This window comes from Eubalaena glacialis, chromosome 9 (assembly GCF_028564815.1).
Source record: "Eubalaena glacialis isolate mEubGla1 chromosome 9, mEubGla1.1.hap2.+ XY, whole genome shotgun sequence".
Taxonomy (NCBI): Eukaryota; Metazoa; Chordata; class Mammalia; order Artiodactyla; family Balaenidae; genus Eubalaena; species Eubalaena glacialis.
This window is the reverse complement of record NC_083724.1, coordinates 12,751,053-12,769,139: the sequence shown is the minus strand read 5'-3', so window position 1 is coordinate 12,769,139 and position 18,087 is coordinate 12,751,053. Positions and strand designations below refer to the sequence as shown.

The 18,087-nt window shown below is 37.4% G+C and overlaps 1 protein-coding gene across 5 annotated transcripts in view; it reads right to left on the bottom strand.

Moving 5' to 3' along the window:
• STRBP (spermatid perinuclear RNA binding protein) overlaps positions 1-18,087 on the bottom strand; it is a 183,727-nt gene that overhangs the window by 118,407 nt on the left and 47,233 nt on the right. The window contains exon 1 of one of the 5 annotated variants that reach the window (XM_061199959.1): positions 9,542-9,601. The exons of the other annotated variants lie outside the window; for them this stretch is intronic. The gene's annotated coding sequence lies outside the window, so the exon portion shown is untranslated. Of the gene's footprint in view, positions 1-9,541; positions 9,602-18,087 lie in introns of those variants that run through there. 5 annotated transcript variants of the gene reach the window in all.

Sequence of the window (18,087 nt, the reverse complement as noted above, 5' to 3'; positions counted from 1 at the left end):
TCTCCAAACAACTGAGTCATTGTCTAAAACGTCACACCTGTTCATTCCCCTATTCAAAATCTTCCAATGGTTTCTCATCATCCTTAGAATAAAAATCATACTTACTCCTCACCCAGGTTTATAAAGTCTCAGCTGATCTGGGCCCTGCCTACCTCACCAAACTCTCATCTGTATCTCGCTCTCTCGCTCTTCCTCTCTCTTCTTCTTGGTTATTACACTTCAATTACTCTGTCCTCCTTTTTGGTTCCTCCCACATACCAATTGTGTCCCTGCACTGCACTAGCAGTCCCCTCTGACTGGAAGAGTCTTCCTTTTCTTTTTAAGGCTTACTGTTTCTTAACCTTCAGATCTAACCATAAACGGGATCTCTTCAGAGGCCTTCCCTAATCATCCAATCAACTAGCCACCCCATCACTCTCCTATCTTAATATCAACCTGTATTTTAATTCTCTGCATAGCACTTAACTGGTGTACTTCTTGATTATTTGCTTTCTATTTCCACACAGGAACACAAGGTCAACAAAAGTAGGGACCTTGCCTGTCTTATTTACCACTGTATTGCAGAGCCTAAAACAGTGCCTGGCCCACAATAGATATTCATAAAGGTGTTGAGTGAATATATTTATGAGTAAATTAACAATTACTTCTATTTCCATCACTCTATTAATGGTGTTTTTTAGCACCAAAAGGGGGGGGGGCTTAAAAAGTTAACATTTTGCTAGTTATAAACAAATCTCTCCACCCAATTGAAGTAGTGTGAGTACTTTTTCTACAGAACTCCTTCTCTCTAATCTCATTCCAATCTATTTAAAATGAATAGTGGGACTTCCCTGGTGGCACAGTGGTTAAGAATCCGCCTGCCAATGCATGGAACACGGGTCCGAGCCCTGATCCAGGAAGATCCCACATGCCGCGGAGCACCTAAGCCTTCACACCACAACTACTGAGCCTGCTCTCTAGAACCCGCGAGCCACAACTACTGAGCCCTTGCACCACAACTACTGAAGCCCGTGTGCCTAGAGCCCATGCTCTGCAACAAGAGAAGCCACAGCAATGAGAAGCCCGCGTACCGCAACAAAGAGTAGCCCCCACTCACCGCAACTAGAGAAAGCCCACGTGCAATAACAAAGACCCAACTCAGCCAAAAATAAATAAATAAATAAATAAATTTATTAAAAAATAAATAAAACGAATGGTAAAGATGCACCATAGTAAAGCTGTCAATTTTCCCCAAACTAATCTGTAGATTTAATTAAATTCCTATCAAGATTTTTCTTAGACACAGACAAACTTATTCTAAAATTTGTATGGAAAAGCACAAGATCTAGAATTGCTACAACAATTTTGAAAAAGAATAAAAGGTGAGGAGTCACTCCACCCAATTTAGAGATTTATTATATAGTTACAGTAATGAAGACTGCATGGGGAGGACTTCCCTGATGGTCCAGTGGTTAAGAATCCACCTTCCAATGCAAGGGACACAGTTTGATCCCTGGTCGGGGAACTAGGATCCCACATGCCATGAGCAACTAAGCCCACACGCTGCAACTACTGAGCACGCGAGCCACAACTACAGAGCCCACGTGCCGCAACTACTGAGCCACGCTCTGGAGCCCATGTGCCACAACTACAGAGCCCACACACCACAACTAGAGAGAAGCCCACGTGCCGCAACAAAGAGCCCGCGCCCTGCAATGAAAGATCCCGCGTGCCACAACTGCGCCAAAAGACCGGATGCAGCCAAATAAATAAATATTAAAAAAAAAAAAAGACTGTATGGTATTGGCAGAAGGATACACATAGATCAATGGAACAGAATAGAGACCCAGTATTAGAACCACACAAACATGTCCAACTGAGTTTTGAAAAAGGTGCAAAAGTAATTCAATGGAGGAAGGATAGCCTTTTCAACAAATGATGCTGGAGGAACTGGACATTCATAGGCAAAAAAAAAAAAAAAAAAAAAAAGAACTTTGATCTAAATCTCACATCTTATACAAAAAAACTAATTCAAATGGATCACAGACTTAAATGTAAAACTATAGAAAATCTTCAGGACATAGAGCTAGGCCTATAGTTCTCAGATTTGACACCAAAAGCAAGACGTGTAAAAGGAAACCTGAACCGGACCTCATCAAAACTAAAAACCTTTGTTCTATGAAAGACCCGGTTAAGAAGATTTAAACAAAAAAAAAAGAAAGCTAAAGACTGGGAGAAAATATTTGCAAACCATATATCCAACAAGACTTCTATCTAAAATATACAAAGAATGCTCAAAACTCAACAGTAAAAAAACAAAAACAAGCAATCCAATTAGAAAATGAGTAAAAGACATTTCACTAGAAAGGACATATAGATGGCAAATAAGCACATAAAAAGATGTTCAATAACATTAGCCATCAGAGAAATACAAATTAAAGCCACAATGAGATATCACTACATATTGATCTGAATTGCTAAAATAAAAAATAATTCATTGCAAAATAGTGGGAATGCAAAATAGTACAGCCACTTTGGAAAACCATTTGGTAGTTTCTTACAAAGCTAAGTACAGTCTCATACAATCCAGGAATCGCGCTGCTAGATATTTACCCAAATGAGTTGAAAATTTATGTCCACACAAATACCTGGACACAAATGTTTATAGCAGCTTTATTCATAATTTTCAAAAACTGGAAATAAGATGTCTCTCAATAGGTGAATAAGTAAACAAACTGTGATATATCCACCCAGTGGAATATTATTCAGCAATTAAAAAGATGAGCTATCAAACCACCAAAAGACATGGAGGAACCTTAAATGCATATTGCTAAGTGAAAGAAGCCAATCTGAAAAGGCTATATAAACATATAATTCCAATTACAGTCATCCCTTGGTATCCACTATGCTTAAGCCCGTTGGGTTCCACATCTGTGGATTCAACCAACTGAAGATTGAAATTCCAAGGTTAATAACCCACAAATATATGATATTCTAGAAAAGGGAAAACTATAGAGACAGGAAAAAGATCAGTGGTTGCCAGGGGCTGGGGGTTGGGGAGGGATGAATAGATAGAACACAGGAGATTTTTTTAGGACAGTGAAACTATTCTGTATGATATGGTGGATGTATATGTACTTGTGAAAACCCATAAAATGAACAACACAAATAGTGAACCCTAATGTAAACTATGGACTTTAGTTAATAATGTACCAATATTGGTCCATCAATTTAACTACTGCAAGATATTAATAAAAGGGGGAACCAGTGAGGAAGGAAGATACATATGGGAACTCTGTATTATCTGTTCAACTTTCTGTAAACCTACAGCTGCCCTAAATAATAAAGTCTATTAATTTTCCTTAAAAAACAGGAATAACATCAAATACTGGTAAAGGTGTAGAGAAACTGAGCCACTCATACATTTCCTGGTGGAAATGTAATGCTACAGCCTCTCTGAAAAAGTACAGCAGTGTCTTACAAAACTATTATATTTACCACACAACAAAGCAATTGCACTCTTGGGCGTTAATCCCAGATAAATGAAAATGTATACACAAAAACCTGTATACAAATGTTCACATCAGCTTTATTGGTAACAGCCAAAAACTGGAAACAATCTAAATGTCCCCCAATTAAACAAACTGAGACACACCTACCTACCATGGAATACCACTCAGCTATAAAAATGAACAAACTATGGATACTATTGAAACAACCTGGATGGATCTCAATGGAATTATGCTAAGTAAAAAAAGCCAATCTGAAAAGATTACATAGTATATGATTCCACTTTTATAACATTCTTGAAATGACCAAATTATACTGATGGATTATTAATGAATTTTTTATTTCTTACGACAGCAAGTGAATCTACAATTATCTCAAAAAAAGAAGTTTTTTATGCTCCAAAGAAAAAGATATACTCTCCAAAATCAAGTATTTCCCCTTGGGTGGGCTGACAAATTTCCCAGAGCAGTGGGTCTCAGCCTCAGGTGCACATAAGAATCACCTCTAAAAGTTCCGATGCTTAGGCAGTATCCTAGACCAACTCAATTAGACTCCCTCAAGGTGAAACCCAGGCATCTGCATTTTTTTAAGCTCTCAGATAATTCCAATGTGCAGTTAAGATTGAGCACCAGTATCTGCCAGAGTAAGAGAGTCTTTTCAAAAGCAACCCTTATTAGCATGCCAAGATTATTAACAAGTGTTAAGGATCTGGCCATTAACAATTTGTTAAAATCTTAGCTACAAAAATCATTCCACTGATAAATGGAAACTTTAACCCAAATCTCACCCACCTTCCAAAAACAGAAGACTCAAAGAATTAGCCCAAGAAAGACAACAGTTCATTATGGTATATTTTTAAATAACGTCCTTCCTTGGTAATGGAGTTTGAGTCAGAAGTTGAATTCTAGATTCATTTTCATCTGTGAAACTTCTACAGATGTAAAAATGGAACTATTAATCTGGCTTTCCAAAATCTTTCAAGCAAAAAAGGTTACCATATTCCATTTAAGATTTAACCTAAAATCAATAGGAAGGATTTGAAACAATCTCATGACTTTCATAAATTTAACTACCTACACACAAACCATGAGAACAAGGCACAGAACACGAAGCATTTCAAATGAAGTGCTCTTTTCCACCTGCATGTGGAAAAGCAGCAGTGGCAGCATCACAAAAAAAAACGATTTAAAACTAAATGTCATGCAGGAACACTAAACACACCCAAACAAACCCACATACCACATGATTTAACACATCCAAGTAGCAGTGTCTAGGAAATGGAATAGCATAGATACTGCAAGAATTTGGCAGACTGATGTACAGAGATTTACATTTCCTTCGCCTTTAACTGCCTGTTACATTACCCGAATAGCTTTTGGTTTTAGGTTTGTTTGGAGGTTTGGGGGCCGGGGGGCGGGGGCAGGGAATTCCACTGTATAAATTATTAATTTAAAACAGATTCTCAGCCCAGGTAAATTAAGTAAAAACACAAGAACCCTATACCATAACAGAATTCGACAGCTGTATGTTGCTTAAAACATTAAAGTGATAAGGTCATTTTTAAGTATGTGTAATCTTTTTACAAGTTCAGAAGAACCACAAATTATGGAGCTACAAACCACCAGCTGTTCAAAAGAAAATTGTAGCTTATAATATACTGGCTGACTGCCAGTACAAATGAATTTTTTTCCCTCAAACCAGTTTTGTAAGCCACAATACTCTTTCAAATGTGACTATAACCATACTATTCAATCAAAGAGTAATTATTAGACAATAAAGGTAAGTTAATTGTTGGCCTAAAACAAGCTGTAAAAATCCACAAACTGTTCACCAACACAGCAAAACGTCACCTTGAAAAATTTCAATTCATTACTATTTTACCATAATTTCATCACGCAACTAAGTAAAAATAATTTTTTAAGTTTGGAATCCAAATACCAATCAATACCTTTAAAGGAGGAGAATAACCACCATCCAACTACCATCCTCCCCCTTATTAATAGTTGTCCATTGAAAAATAGCAAAATTCCCACTACAATCTAAAAATATTTCCTTAAAAGTTACTGCCCAAATAGAAATGTAAAATTCACTTTGGAGACAGACGAGGGTTCAAATCCCAGCCACACAACTTCTTAGCTAGTAAGTACCTTGCTCAATTAACCATTCCAGGCCTCACTTTTTTCATTTATAAAATGGAAACACCACTATTCACCTCACAGTGAAACTGTTATAAAGATCTAAAGAAGCAACACATGTAAAAGTGCTTAGCACAGTGCCTGAAAAAGTGATGAGCACTCCATAAATGGAGGCCAACATAGTTTAATTACTATATTCAAACAAAGGGACTAGTCAGAACACTCACACTATTGAGAAGTCTGACGTCTTATCTAAGGGGTACATTAGAGATAACTCTGAATTGAAAAAGCTGTAATAACAACAACAACAATAATAATAGCTGCCATATGAGTGCCTTCTCGTGCTAGGCATTTTATAAATTTTTAAAAAATCTTTGTTAACACCTAATAAGGGAAGAACCAAGCACAAGGTGTACACAAGGTACTTTAGGCAGCACTAAAATATTCCTGGAACGTCTTGAGTGGAGATATTTACTGTGTATACCCATACATACATACTTTTGCCCCAAAGAAAGGGATCTGAATATTTTTCATTCTATTCTGAGAATATATAATATATATATATACATTCTAATATGTGTCAATAACATATTACTCATATCTAGTGTTCTTGGCACATTTTACTTCATCTTGTTTTCTTATTTATCAAATAGTTACAACTTTTCAATAGATGTTTGATAGATAACTAGTCCCACATCACAGTGAATTAGTTTTTTTTAAAAAAGACAAATAAGAAGCTATAAAAATACTGGAAAACATACAATCCTAAAAAAATAGGGTAACAATGTGAGAATAAAAATATAAACTGCAATTTAATTTTGCAAGCCTAATTATTCTATATGAATTCTCCAGTCTAGCCTGACATTACGACTATCTGAATAAGCACTACACTTTTCCCCCATAAAGACAATGGCCTCCTCTTTCCCTCACCTATTTTTAGATTTTTTTTTTTTTTGATGTGGACCATTTTTTAAGTCTTTATTAAATTTGTAGCAATATTATAATATTGCTTCTGTTTTTTGTGTCTTGGTTTTTTGGCCATGAGGCATATGGGATCCCAGCTCCCCGACCAGGGATCGAACCTGCAACCCCCTGCATTGGAAGGCAAAGTCTTAACCACTGGACTGTCAGGGAAGTCCCTCCCTCACCTATTTAAAACTCATTCTACCCAACACTGTATGTCACCCTTGTTACAGAGAACACTGCATTAGTTATCTTGTCATGAAATTGTATGTCTAACCTCTCTAGTTAGACTATAAACTACTGAAGAGAAGGAATCCATTTTCATAATGCACACTTTAGTAGTACCTTAACACAAAGTCTTATCTATAAAAAGCACTTAAATATTCAATGACCAATTCGCTGCATTTCAAAATTAAGCCACTTCTTATTTCAAGGAAAAAGATAGTTTCTAAGACTTATACAACAATCCATTCCATCTTAATTTCCAGATTACCCATTATTAAGCAGCAGTCTGCAAATCTAGTCACTATCTTTAATTTACCAATTTGTCTAACTTTACAGTTCTCTAACTGTGATCCAGGGACCCCTGGAGGTCTTAAAGACCCTTTCAGGGGTCTACAAGGCCAAAAGTATTTTCACAGTAGTACTAAGGCATTACATGCCTTTTTAACTCTCATTCTCTCACAAATGTAGAGTTTTCCAGAGGCTACATAATGTACAGAGATATAACAAAATGAAATGCATCACATTTTGAAGCTCAACATAACTCAGTGAACCAACATTTTCCAAATGACCAATGTAACAATGTTACAGAACTATGTATGGATAAAGATCCATTCAAAATGCAACAGATCAGGTACTTCCCTGGTGGTCCAGTGGTTAAGAATCCATCTTGCAATGCAGGGGATGCAAGTTCGATCCCTGGTCGGGGAACTAAGATCCCACATGCTGCAGGGCAAATAAGCCCGCGCGACACAACCAGAGAGAAGCTGTGCACTGCAATTAAGAGCCCGCGTGCCGCGAGTAAGACCAGATGCAGCAGAAATATAATAATTTTTTTTTTTAATGCAACAGATCAATAAATTTTAATGTGACAAAATATGAAAAGCTCACTGATCTGGTTTCAAATTCCATTAAGAAACGACCATTTGTCAAGTTTTGGTATTTTTTTTTTTGTTAATAAATTTATTTATTTAATTTATTTATTTTTGGCTGAGTTGGGTCTTCGCTGCGCGGGCTTCTCTTGTTGCGGAGCACGGGCTCTAGGCGTGTGGGCTTCAGGAGTTGTGTCTCATGGGCTTAGTTGCTCCAAGGCATGTGCGATCTTCCGGACCAGGGCTCGAACCCATGTCCCCTGCATTGGCAGGTGGATTCTTAACCACTGCACCACTAGGGAAGTCCGAAGAGGGACTGGTATAGTATTATAGAAGAATATCCACAATTATCAGAAAAGGCTATTAAAATACACCTCCCTGTTTCAAATTCAAATCTGTGTGAAGCCAAATTCAACCAGAACAACATACCACAACAGACTAAATGCAGAAGCAGCTATCAGAACCCAGCTGTCTTCTATTAAGCTACACATTAATGAGATTTGCAAAAATGTAAAAGCAATGCCACTCTTCTTGCTAAATTATTTTGTGTTTTGGGAAAGAGTTATTTTTCACTTAAAATGTATCATTCGCGGGAAGTGGGGGAAATGGGTAGATGTCAGTCAAAGGGTACAAAGTTATAGTTATGTAGGATGAATAAACCTAGTAATTTAATGTCAAGCCTGATGGCTATAGCTAATAATACTGTACTGGATACTAGAAATTTGCTAAGACAGTAGATTTCAGGTGGTCGCACCACCAAAAGAAAAAAAAGGTAACTATACCAAAGATGGATATGGTAATTAGCTCGACTACAATAATCATTTCAATAGGTATATGTTTATCAAAACATCATGTTGTGCACCTTAAATATATACAATTTTTATTTTAAACAAAGTCACCAATCAACATTTGTAGTATGAGAGAGAGAGAGAATTTATAACTGCACAGTAATAGTTCTGGAAGAATACATGCTAAACTCTTGACCACAGGGGTTGCAGTCTGTATATGACAGTAATTAAATAATTTCATTTTTATTTTGATTCTATATTACTTTAATTTGCATGTATTACTTTTGTAATTTGAAACAAAAATTTAAAACCTAAAATTTTAAAAAATATATTTACACATATATAATTTAACATTTGTTATTACTTTTAAATGAATTAATAAATATATACATTTTTAGCTGATATAATTTCTAATAATATAAACTTCAACAGATGTAACTCACATAAACAAGAGATCTTTGGGGTCCTCAACAATTTTTAAGTGTGTAAAGGAATCTTAAGTTTAGTAAGTTTGAGAACTGCTAGCCTAACTACATGTAGGCTGATTTTCGTGTTCCCATACTATGCCCATTGTCCCTGGGAAATGAAGACATTTCCCAGGAAGGAACCATATCAACACTGTACGACTCGGAGCAGCTCTTGAGCGCAAAATGAATTTTGCTCTCATTTTGCAGTAAGCAGTCCTCTTACAATGAACTACTACTTAGATTTTCAGTGAAAGGATTTGGCAAAAACATCAACCATTCTCACTGATTCCCATTTCATTAAGAATAATCACTTAGCCATATGACCTGTTTTAAGTAATCAAGAAAAACAGTACAACATAGCATACAGTACTTATTGAGTCCATAGCCTATGCCGGGCACTGTGCTTTACTTACATTACTTCATAATCCTCACAACCCTGCAAACAAAGTATAACAGGGCAGGAAAGAGACTCGGATGCACTTGACAAAGGTCATACTGTTAATAAATGGTGGAACCGGGGCTCAAAATCAGGACTGTGTGACTCAAAGTCCAGTGTTCTCCCCACTCTACCAGGTTAGCTCATAACACTAGACTGGCAATCAGACCTGTCGCCTGCTCTCTTCGTCCTTGAGCAAGTCACAACTTCTCTCAGCCAGTTTTCTCATCTACAAGATAAAAGAGTAAGTCGAGCTGATCTCCAAAGTCCCCTCCATAACTAATATTCTTAGATTATAATTCATCACAACCTCAAGCCTACAGTTTAGAGTAAAAGGCCTTTTGTACGCTTTTCTGAACAGAACAAGAGAAGCGAAACAAGTAATGGGGAAGTAATGAGTAAAATTAATAGACTAGGATATAGATTTTCATGCTTTAATACTAACAATCATCATAAAATATACTATAAACACTAAGCAGGCACTGTGTACCTCTTTCATTCCAAGCAACCAGAGCTTCCTTCTCTGACATAAGCTTGGGCATTTAGCCAGCAGACATCTCTGAAGGTGGTAAGAACCTGTCAGCATGTAACACACGAACACCTCAGTGAAGGATTGCTATGAGGAGCAAATACCTCATCGTTAGCTTGTATAGGGAGCACCATCTCTTCTGTGAGGTAAATCATACAATAATCAATGGAGATATTGGCCAAGCATTTCTGAGAAAAGGAGGGCAAGCTGCAGGAAGCTGTGAAAACTGACACATGGCACTTCAACATTAAAAAAAAAGAAAACCAAGAAGAAATGTATTGATTGCAGAACAGTATACGTTACGAGGTTTTACTGTATTTGCATTGCATTGATATTTGTCTAGGCTAGCAAAATTTAGACTTCTTTCTACAAAAACTACAATTTGAACACAGTTTAATGTGTGCCAGACACTGTGCTGAGCCCTTTAGAGACATCACCCTCTAATCCTACTCTGCAGAGTTGTGAGGTATTATATTCATTTTAAAAGGTGAGAGAAGGTATTACAGCTAGTAAGTGGCAGAGAAAGGATTTGAAATCTGACCAATTCCAAAGCCTGTACTCTTTATGACATGTTTTTGCTGGTTCCAGAGAGAAAAAAACTCATCCCTTGGTCAAAGGAGAAAAATGATGTGTAATATTTGAGCCAAGTTAAAAGGGCATTTTAAAAATTTTAAATAAAAAGTTTTTAAAAGCTTGAAATCCATTTATGTAAGTACCTACTGTTTAGATATTAGCAAAAGTCACAAGGTCACTGTCAAAAATCTATACTTCTTTGGACATCTATCAATACACTTAAACTCAGGATGTTTGAGATGGCTGCTGTTGCTACAGCTTATATTCTTTTTATGCTCACATAACCTAAAAAGAAAACTCTTTTGTCCAAAGTAGCCAGGAAGCTATCTTTTACATCCTTTTTACCCAAAATCCAGCATATCGAAGCAAATTACTCCAGTGCCTATTACTTAGGAGAAGTCACGTCATTCAAAACACAGTAAAAAGTGACAAGGTTTATGAGGTGACTTGCCACTTCCAGGGGAATAACTGAAAACGGGCCTACTAAAGTTCTTTCAAACTTTAAAAAAGATACAATTAGGGTTTTTTTCAACAGGGGCAAAAGTGTAATTACAAAATCCTTCAACACACACAATTTGAGTTATCCTTCTTTGGAAGTGAACGACCACTTTTTTAAAGTATCTTAAAATGGAAAGTCAATCAAGTTCCAATATTGTTATGACTAATCACTAATTACTCAAGCAAATCAACTTATGATTTTAAAATCAAATAACAATTCACTAAAAATAAATGGAAAGGAAAAAAAGAAATACAGAATTTCTAAGAACACATCTCAGTAGCTACAATGCAATTTCTTCTAATTGTTTATAATAATGTCCATTAAAAAGTTCCAAAGGTTATTTCCTATTTCGCTTTTCCCCTATGGAATATGGATATCAATTGGTCAGGAGAAAGTGGTTATTACTGCAGACACTAACAAGACCAGCAAACTCAACTCCCCTTCCCTTGTATGCTGTCCTGCTAAAACAGTCTTGGTCCCCTAGGACCAGGGAAGATGATCCCTTCCATTTGCTGCTTTTTGCAAACTTTTGGAACCAAATAGACATGGATTCAAATCCCAAGTCCAAACTTAACAGTTAAGTGATTTCAGAGTTACTGAACGAAGCCTTAGTTTTCTTATCTGAAATAGAGGAACCTTTCTGAAAGGCCAGTGTAAAGATTAGAGATAATATGCATAATGCTTGTCTGCTATTAGTACTGTTAATTATTATGTGCCTGACACTTTCTTTGTAATGCTGTTGTTTGTAAGTATAATAACATCCACTACTAAATATCATTAAAGATGATTCTCTTCATTTCTCACTGGCAAATCAGAGATGGGTGACCTCTAATACAAACCTGCTATCGTTGACCTGGTCATAGTAAAGATTTTTATTTTAATTGTTTAAAGATTTTTATTGTAATCACTTAAAAAATTTTCAAACTGCTTAATGGGTCAGGAGTTTCACTTTGAAGTGATGGAAATGTTTTGAACTAGGTAGGGTAGTGGTTGCTCAACACTGTGAATGTACTAAATGTCACCAAACTGTTCACTTTAAAATGATTAATCTAAAAATGTTAATTTTCAGAAGGAACAAGGAAAAAAAATACCCTAATTGTTCCTACTGAACGTCATTAGGTGCCAGCAATGTGACAAGTTGAACTAAGTTTATTCAAAGTTTTCTGGTCTACATTTCTAATGCAGCAGCCTGACACGGTGGAAGGAGCCCAAGCCTGGAGGTCAAGAAATCCACTTCTCATCCCAACTCTGCCACCAGTGAGGTGTGTGATTTTGGACAAGTGCCTTAACCACTCTGGATGTATCTTGAGTTCTACATCTGTCAAAGAACAAAGCAAGACTAAAAGAATCTCACAGGTTCCTCACAAGATTAAGATGTTACACGTTACAGTCCTGGCAAACAAATTATGTGAAATAAAATTGCCTAGATAAAAAAAAATTACAATATATGCTACATCTGCAAAATTAACTACAACATATATAATACAAACTAAAAGCCTCCACACCTCCATTGGACTGAAAAATGTAAGTTATCCTAAATAGGAAAACTTTCTCATTTCAGGGTAATTGGGTCCTGTTGACTCCTATTTACTGGAAAACAAGAACAAGCTCCATAAGGATATTGCCAAAATCATATTCACTGACACGATGATCTAAGCATAAAGGAAGAGAATTCAGAGATGACTAATGTGGTAAGCTCAAGGTCATTCTAAACCAAGCTGGTGAACTGCAAGTTTTCAACTAACAAACTCAATGATGTCTTTTTATTCAACTATTTAAAAATGCATTAAGAGGACTTCCCTGGTGACGCAGTGGTTAAGAATCCTCCTGCCAATGCAGGGGACATGAGTTCGAGCCCTGGTCCGGGAAGATCCCACATGCTGTGGAGCAACTAAGCCCGTGCGCCACAACTACTGAGCCTGCGCTCAAGAGCCCTCGAGCCACAACTACTGAGCCCACGTGCCACAACTACTGAAGCCCGCGTGTCTAGAGCCCGTGCTCCGCAACAAAGAGAAGCCACCGCAATGAGAAGCCCACGCACCGCAATGAAGAGTAGCCCCCACTCACCGCAACTAGAGAAAGCCCACGTGCAGCAACGAAGACCCAACGCAGCCAAAAATAAATAGATAAAATAAATTTATTTTAAAAAAATATAAAAATGCATTAAGTATAGAAATATAAATATCATGCATCATTAGATAGCCTATAAATAAAAATCGTATACATTAATCAACAGTATTTTGCAAATAATTCTTTTTTCCTATAAATAACCTTGGGGTTAAAAACTCCTCCTGCTACAAGGCTCTTGAAAAGGATATAAATCTAAAAGGACTTTATTCTGTTCTTGAATTTGCCTGGAATAGAAGCTAAATCCTCTGATATCTTCTGGTATTTTGTTAAGTGTAGGTTGTTAAAGAAATGTTTTGGCAACTAACACCTTAACTGCCATTAATTAGCATAGAGGGCTTGTCTTCCTCCAATACACCTCTAAGTCCTAAGGGAAAAAAGAGGGCTATGGCATGATCATGCAAACCTTTTAACTCAAAGTGATCTCAACAAAGTGATCGAGGTTAACTAGTTCAGAACTCTCATTCTGTTGTTTTCAAAGGGGTAAGACAGACACTCCTTAGATATCCACAGCCAATGAATCAGCAGTAAAGGGACACTCAAAGGATAACATTTAGGTTGTATCAAGCAGCTGAAGTGCTTTACGACGTAAAGCAGCTTATCTAACAAACTTAGTGAAACAAGTGGAGCCACTTACAAATCAAAAGAAAAGTTTGGATGACTTATCAGAAGTTTCCCAAATCAATTATCTAGATTCAGACCTCAATAATAGATTCAGAATTGAATCTTACTTCTTTTCTGCCATTAGTTGTATCAAAATGAAGGCATAAAGCCACAGATGCACATCCTTTGCAAAAAGATTCCTGATTTTCTTTCTATCAGAACAATAATCATCTGGTCTTAATCAGTATATGTGTTCCAGCCTCTTTTCACATAAAGTTGTCAAATTCATAAAGGTAGCTCTAATAATGTCATCCCTCCACTCTTGCTCAATCAAAACCTTTCACTGAAGCCTCACTGTCGACAGAAAAAAGTCTGAATTCCTCATTCTTACATTCAAGGCCTGTATCAGTGACTCCAATATTCCACTCCAAACTTACACTCTACCAATTCCCTTCATATTCCCTTATCTTTAATTAAGTGAACCACTTGTTCTTTTCCATAGAAATGTTGAGCATTCTTATTTTGCCTACACAGTTCCCTCCGTATGGAATTCTCTTCTGCATTACCTCATAATCTAATCCCACTTCTTCCTGTGACTCAGCACAGGTACCACATACCACATCCTCTCTGAAGTATCTCCCTTATTCCCCTTAGCAGAAATAATTCCTTGCTCTTCTAAATTTCTGGACCATTTTAAGTACTTACTTTAAAAAAAATTTTATAGATATCTCAAAATCATACCATCACCTCCCCTCATAGACCGTAAGCTCTTAAAGTTCAGCGTCTATGTTTTATCTTTGTATCCCCCAATGCAACTAGCATAGTACATAACAAGTACTCAAAATTATAACGAATAAATAATAAACCCTATTAGCAGTCTCAAGAAAGGATATTCAGAAGAAGAATCAGAAATACATCATAAAGACGTCAAGGTGCACAGTATTCCATAGGAAAAACCAGAATTCCAACTACACACTATAACTATAATATCCTTTACCAAAGTAATAGACTACAACTAATAAAAGAATAGTTCACTGAACAAATACTCAAGTGCCTACTTAGTGCCAGGCACTATTCTAGATGCTTTAGAATCTACAGAACACAAAACCAACATTAATCCTTGCCTTTATGGAGCTTATACACTAGTGAAGGGGAAAAGGCAATAAACAAAATAAGCAAGCAAAATATACTATAAGTTAAATGGTTTAAGTGGTATGCAGAAAAAGAGGCTGGGAAAAGGAGGCTAGGGAGGGCCAGAAATGGACGAACTGCCATTTTAACAGAGTGGGAAGGGAAGGCCTCACTGGAAAGGGGAGATATGCACAAAGACCTGAAAAGGATGGAGCCACGCATATATCTGAGAAACAGCATTCTAGGCAGGGCAAACAGCAAATGCAAAGGACCTGAGACAGGAATATGCCTGGCACGTTAAAGGAACAAGAAGAAGGCCATTGTGGCCAGAATGGAGTAAGCAAAAAGAAAAGTAATAGGTCAGAGAGGAAAGAAGGGGGACTTCCGTGGCGGCGCAATGGTTAAGAATCCGCCTGCCAATGCTGGGAACACAGGTTCGATCCCTGGTCCGGGAAGATCCCACATGCCGCAAAGCAAGTAAGCCCGTGCACCACAACTACTGAAGCCCGCGTGCCTAGAGTCCGTGCTCCACAACAAGAGAAGCCACCACAATGAGAAGCCGTCGCTCACCACAACTAGAGAAAGCCCACGCGCAGCAACGAAGACCCAATGCAGCCATAAATAAATAAACAAACAAACAAAGAGGAAAGAAGGGATCCGATCACTTACAGCCTTGATAGGACTTGACCTTTTACTCTGAAAAAGATGGGGAATCACTGAGGGTTCTGACCAGAAGGAGACAAAACCTGACTTACATTTTTAAAAGGATCATTCTTGCTACGGTATTGCAAGCAGACTATAAGGGGGCAAAAGCAAAAAGAGCTACTGCAGTAATTCAGAGGAGCTGATGTAGACTTAACTCAGTAGAGGTGATGAAAAGCGGTCAGAGTCTGGATATATTCTGAAGAAAGGACTGGCAAGATTTCCTGGTGGGTCAGATGTGCGTGAGAGGAAGAGAGTCAAGGATGACTCCAAGTTTTGGCCTGAGCAACTGAAAAGACGGAGGAAATTGCTATTTACTAAGATGTGGAAGACGACAAGAGGGGCAGAGGAAATAGGGAGTCTGATTTAGGACAAGTTCAGTCTGAGATGCCAATGAAATATGTAAGTGGAGGTATCAAAATAGGCAGTAACCTGCAGTTTCAGATAAAAATTTGGGAGTCATCAGCACATATATGGTATTTAAAGTCGTGAGGTTGAATGAGATCACCAAGAGAATGAGAATAAAGAGCAGAGATCCCATGGGGCAGTCCAATATTAAGAGGCAGGAGTTATGAGGAAGAACCAACAAAGGAGACTGAGAAGAAGCCAAGGAGGTAGAAGGAAAACCAGCAGAGTGTGGTGTCCTAGAAAGCAGAGCATAAGGTATTTCAAGGAAGGAGGCATCTACTGCACCAAATGCTGCTAAAAGATCAAGTAAGAATTAAACTTGGTAGTTTTGACAACAGCAGTTTCAGTACGGTGATGGAGTTAAAGTCTCACTGCAGTAGGTTCAGGAGAGGACAGGAAAACTGTAGATGAGTAGAAACAACTTTTTCAAGAAGTTGAGAAATTGGGTTGTAGCTAGAAGAGACAGTGTGGTCAAGAAAAGGTCATTCAAAAAAATAATAGATTAAATAATAGCATATATATGCTGACTGGAATGAGCCTGTAGACAGGAGAATAATGATGTTGCACGAAAGAAGGAAGAACAGACATGATTTCAACTGCTAACAGAATTTCACCAGAAAAGTCAAATAGCTCAATGACGAGAAATTTCACTAGGTTAGTGGGCAATAATTTCAGAGTACTGTTATTCTTTGGGATATTCAAGAAGGGAGGAGGGCAACCCATAATTCTAATTCACATGCCATAGGAGGCTCAGAAGAGAGAGAGGCTGGGCCATTTACTGAGAAACTTCATGTTAGGCATTTTATACGTTATTTCATTTAAGCTCAAAATAACTTCATGAGGTATTATCTTTATGTTACAGATAAGGAACCAGAAGCTCAGAGAGAGCTAGTAATTTGATTAACACACAAAGCTGGTGAGTGGTAGAGCTATGTTTCAAATTCAGCTCCTTCTAAGTATTAGATAAGGAATTATTGTTAATTTAGAGGGTTAAAATAGTTTTGTGGGGTTTTTTTTGAGGTTCTTCTCTGTTAGAAATACACACTGAAGTATTTATGGATGAAAGCGTATGATGTCTAAGATCTGCTGTAAATACTCCAGCAAAAACAACAACAAAAATTGTGAATGAGGGACAGATGAGACAAGAGCAACAAGATGCTGGTAACTGTTGAAGCTACATGATGGGTACATGGACGTTCACCGTACTGTTCCCTTTTATGTACATCTGAAAATGCCATGATTAAAAAAGAAAAAAAAAAAAAATCCAGGTCCTCTGAGTTAAATTGCTCATTACTTCAAAGCCTGTCCTTAATTTCTGCTCAAACCTCCTTTCAAAAAAAGTTATGTGCTTCACAGCTTACAAACAATTTTCTTATCTTCTTTAATCCTCACTATAAATCTGTAAATGAGGGGTCTTATTCCAATTTTATACACGAGGAAAGAGATCTATGACTAGTAAATAGCAGGATCAGACCTCTGAGCCAAGTCTTTTTGTGTCAAAAACATTCTTCTACTACCCAATACAGCAATCGATGTTGCACCAGGGTCACCTCTGGGCATACCTATAAGGAGAGTTCACCCAAGTGCTAGCCCTTTCCCTCAGATTCATTGCTACTGCATAATCCTAGGACCCTGAGTTTCCTAAGAAAGACAAGCATTATTCCAGGTAGCCTTAAAAAGACTTGTACTCAGGTGCTTGACTAAAAGAGGCAGGAGGCAGGTTTCAAATTTCCCCAGCCATCAACCTTCCTTGCCAAATTTGGGGACTATCAGGAATTTGATATACAACTTCTGAAAGGGTGTTCTGAAAGCCTGCTTATCTCTGCTCTAGGGTCAACTCTTTGTGCCTCCACTTCTTCAAATGTAATACTCTGCTGTTCACCTACACAACTATCATAGGGACCAAAGTCCAGGTATGTGAACCCTGAGCTCTAAAAATAAATGACACTACTAAACAATACTGACCAATTTCAAAAGCCAATTTTGTGTAACTCCACAACATTTACCACAAAGCTGGCTTATCAGAAAGCATCACAGTTGATACTTATTTTTAAGATACCATCTTTTAAAAAGCCTCATCACTACTATTTTTGATATCTGTCCTCCCATGCTAAACTTCACATTATAAGCGTATTTATAGCTT